Here is a 4,658-nt window from a genome sequence, read left to right as displayed (position 1 = left end):
TCAACTTCACAATCATTCAGTTTAGCACTAACAATTACAGGATATGTAGAATTTTGACCTAGAAAAGCATACCTGAGATTTGTTAGAAGAGGTTTCAACTCTACCTTCGGTGCTTCACTTTTTTCAGGCTTTGATGATGAAGTTGTATCTTGCTTTAAATCCCCAATCTTCTCAAGATCGACCATAGGCAAAGGTGGATTTCCTTCCAAGATTGTAGCATATTCTGTAGCTTCTTCAATCTCATCCCCTTTTTTGATGTTATAAACCAAACAAGCTTTTAAAGGATCTTCAGGATGTTGCTTTTTGAGCACTTCTCTGATCTCTTCATCTATCACATCAATTCTCAAGCATGAATTTGAATCATCTTTCTTTTTCATTGCTTAAAACAAATTAAATTCAACTTTTTCTTCCCCAACTTCTAATGTAAGCCTTCCATTTTTTACATCATTCACAGCTCCAGCACTAGCAAGGAAAGGTCTACCAAGAATAATAGGAATGTGTACATCCTCCTCCATCTCCAATACCACAAAATCTACTGGTATGAAAAATTTTCCAACTTTCAGAGGAACATTCTCAATTACCCCTATTGGAAATTTAATAGACCTATCTGCTAACTGTAGTGAAATGGTAGTAGGCTTCATTTCTCCAATCTTCACTTTCTCATAGATAGACAATGGCATTAGACTAACCCTAGCTCCAAGATCACATAAAGCCTTATCTATACTGATATCCCCAATGTGACATGGTATGGAAAAACTTCCAAGATCTTTCAGTTTGGGTGGAAGCTTATTTTGCAAAATAGCACTGCTTTCTTCTGTGAGAGCTACGGTCTCAAATTTTTCCAATTTCTTCTTGTTAGATAAAATCTCCTTCAAAAATTTAGCATATGAAGGCATTTGTGCTAAGGCATCAGTGAAAGGAATAGTCACATGCAAAGACTTCAATACCTCCAAAAACTTCCCAAATTGTTTATCCAATTTCGCTTTCTGGAACCTTTGTGGGAATGGTAAAGGTGGCATGTAGGCTTTAGGTGCTACATATTTAGGTTCTTCCTCTTTGTTCTCTCTCTCCTTACTTCCTTTTTCTTCCATTGAATTTTCTTTCTCAGCTTCAATTCTAACTTCAACTTCAGTTTGTTCATCTCCTTCTCTGTTTTTCTCTTCTTCAATTTTCTCTTCAATCTTTTTATCTCCATTCTCCAATATTTTTCCACTTCTCAATGTAATAGCCTTGCAATGCTCCCTTGAATTTTCTGGCTGGCTAGGGAGCTTCCCAAATGCTTTGTTATTTGAAGAGCTAGCTTGTTGAGCTATTTGATTTTCTAACATCTTGTTGTGTGTTGCCATTTGATCTACTTTAGATGCTAATTGAGAAATCATATCTTGTTGACGTTGATGGCTCACAAGTAGAGTCTCAATCATAGCTTCTAATCTAGCTGTCTTGTTTGGTTGTGCTTGTTGTGGTAGAGGTGGAGCAGGTGTATTTTGAGGTTTAGGAATTCCAAGAGGACCTCTATTCTGCTGAAAATTCTGATTTTGTTGATACTCAGAAGGTTGCTGAAAATTTTGATGTTGTCCTTATCTACCTCCCCAAGAGAAATTGGGGTGGTTTCTCCATGCTGGATTATAAGTTGCAGAAAATGGGTTACCACCTGGTCTTTGATTGTAGTTCCCCACATAATCCACTTGCTCACTTGAAAAATCTTGATTAAATGCAGAAAAATCAGCTGCACAACTGACATTTGCAGCTCCAACTTCTACTGAATTACTAGAACCTCTAGCTGAAGAATCTACTTTCATGCTTAGCTTATCCATCTTCCTTGTCAAAACATCAAACTTAGCATTAATCATATTCATAGCATCAAGCTCAAACATACCAGCTGGTTTCTTGATCTCATTGCTCTCACAACTCCATTGGTAGTTGTTCTATGCAATTTTATCAAGAGCAGAAAAAACTTCATCTTTAGATTTCTCCATAAGAACACCTCCAGAAGATGCATCAATTGTACTTCTAATAGCTGGTGAAACTCCATTGTAAAAGTGTTGAACAAGCATCCACTTAGGAATCCCATGATGTGGACATCTCCTTTGCAAATCCTTGTACCTCTCCCATGCTTCATACAAGCTCTCATCATCTCTAGGTTTGAAAGAAGTTAGCTCATTTCTTAGCTTAGCTATCTTGCTTGGTGGAAAATATTGAGCTAAAAATGTTTGAGAAAGTTAATCCCATGTTGTGATGGAACCCGGTGGCAAAGAATGTAACCACTCTCTAGCTCGGTCCTTCAAAGAAAAAGGAAATAATCTGAGTCGAATTGCATCATCAGAAACTCCACTTATCTTCAATATATTACTGATCTCAAGAAAGTGTGCTAGACGCACATGTGGACTTTCACTTGGACTTCCCTCAAATTGTGATTGTTGTACCATCTGACAGAGTGCAGGCTTCAGTTCAAAATTATTAGCTTCTACTCTTGGTCTTGTGATACTTAGCATGAAATCCCTAATGTTAGGATAGGCATGATCCTTCACAGAGTAGTTGTTGTTGTTGTTGGCCATTTCTTCTTGTAATTGCTCTTGCTCTTGTGCTCTTTCTTGTTGTTGTTGAGCTTTAATTTCAGCTTTCTCCTCTTAGATTCTGCTCTTAAAGTTTTTGCTGTCTTTTCTATTTCTGGATCAAAGAATAAATTGATTTCTTCACTTTTTGTCCTTCTCATAAAATAAAGTACCTGAAAAACAAAATAAACAAATTCTCAAAGTAAAATGGTAAAAAGAAAATAAAATAAAATACCCAAATTAACCAAACAAACAATTGTTCAATATCAAACAAAAATCAAATCCCCGGCAACGGCGCCAAAAATTTAATGTGGCGAATCCACAAGTATACGGGTCGTCTCAAGTAATAAAGTGATGAATCAAGTATCGTTCCCACGAGGATTTGCCGTTTGAGTACCAAACTATGAATGAAGCGATTATTTGGGCTAATGATTAATGAATAAATGGTAAATGTAAATGAGCAAGGTAAATTGATTAATCTAATTGGAATGGGTAAAGAGCAAACAAATAAATTCTAGATCTAGTTTTCAATTAAACTAAATTAACAATGGGTAATTCAAATCAAAGTCTAATTATGTTAAAGGTGATTCCAGAGTTGGGGGTTTATGCATAAATTAATTGGAATTTGTCTTGGGTATTCCAATTTTAAGGGAAAAATAGAGTTTGAAGGAAATTGATTCTAAATTCCTTTGATATCTTTTTCAAGGAAACCAAAGTGTGTTCTAAAATAACCAAACCTACTTTCGTATGTTATTTGATTACTTTAAAACCCATTAAGTTTTGTAACCAATCATTAATTCCTCTTAAAATCCTAGTTTATTTCTAAATCTAGGTGATTTTAAGTTCCAATCCTTGACTATCTATCAATGACTTTCACCTTTCGGTCCTTCAATCAAAGATTAACACAATACCCAATGGGTACCAACATTAGGTAAGTAAATCAAGCACACAAGGAAGGAATCAAAACTCGTATTTATGTAAAATAAGGAAATACCCAGTCCAAATCCACAAATTAATCTAAAACATATTTCCCAACTCTGAAATCTAAAGAGTTTACTCACTCATAATGGTATTTACAAGAAAGATTGATGGAAAAGTAAAGAAAAACATGATAAGAGGACTAAAATAGAAAAACCCAGGTAGAAGAATCTAATAGTCTGGTTTCTTGAGCTCTAAAAATGGTTGCAGCCTCCTCCACGTAAAAATGGCGTCTCTCCTCTCTCTCTATTTATATTTTTTTCTTTTGTTTTCTCCCCTTTTCCTCTTATGGCAAAAGCTAGGAAATGATGAATTTATATGGTCCTAAAAATTTACGCTAAAAGTAAATAAAAGCCAAGGAGTGGATAGGAAATGAGGTGTAAAATTATCCAAGTCAGCAGCATTATTCACGTTCTGGGCAGTCTGCTTAGGGTACGGCTTAACCCTAAGCAGCTTCTTAGCAAATTTCAGCCTTTGGTCACATTGTTTGCTTAAGGTTTAGCTGCACCTCAAAGAAATCTAGGCAGACTTAGAGTAAAATAGACTTTTCAGCTCATGCTTACTAGTTATGATGTAATTACTAGTTTATGATGTATTTCATTTTGGACTTGAAATTAAACTTGAGATTGAAATGAAAACTTAAAATTTATTATCTATGAATTTCCATATGAATGCAATAGATGATACTTCATTTTGAAATCTCATAAATAATTGTGAATGATATGATAAAAGAGAATATGATATGGAAATATGTGAGATGACTATGAATATGTTAACAGGTGATAGTGGAACCTGCCAGATGCTAATAAAACAGGGGAGGCTCTGTCCGGGTCTCTACAGAAATAAGTCATAAAAAAAAAATTCTACACATAAATTACCTGATGTAAATGACATTAAAATTTACAATGGACAAGACAAAACAAGATAGGGTGCTCCGACACCGAATGTGGCACTCATCGCTCGGCTACACTGTAGACGGATGAGGGGTGTCATATAACTTCTCTTCCTCACTACTTGTATCCATAATAGTAGCGAGTTAACTTTCCAATAATGTGAAGTCAAGGTCCAAGACACTTAAATGGAACTTGACTTGCTCACACTATTCAAAAAAGTTCAATCCATTAAAAC

General features: G+C 35.3%; 1 non-coding gene across 1 annotated transcript; it reads left to right on the top strand.

Annotated features, from left to right (window-relative positions):
* Positions 1-2,064: 2,064 nt before the first annotated feature.
* On the top strand, positions 2,065-2,171 carry LOC131181041 (small nucleolar RNA R71). Its single transcript, XR_009149668.1, has one exon. It is a non-coding gene; the product is annotated as a small nucleolar RNA R71 (small nucleolar RNA).
* The last annotated feature ends 2,487 nt before the right edge of the window (positions 2,172-4,658 follow it).

This window comes from Hevea brasiliensis, chromosome 6 (assembly GCF_030052815.1).
Source record: "Hevea brasiliensis isolate MT/VB/25A 57/8 chromosome 6, ASM3005281v1, whole genome shotgun sequence".
NCBI classification, from domain to species: domain Eukaryota; kingdom Viridiplantae; phylum Streptophyta; class Magnoliopsida; order Malpighiales; family Euphorbiaceae; genus Hevea; species Hevea brasiliensis.
Note: the sequence above shows the minus strand (reverse complement) of the source record. Positions and strands in the feature narration are given on the sequence as shown.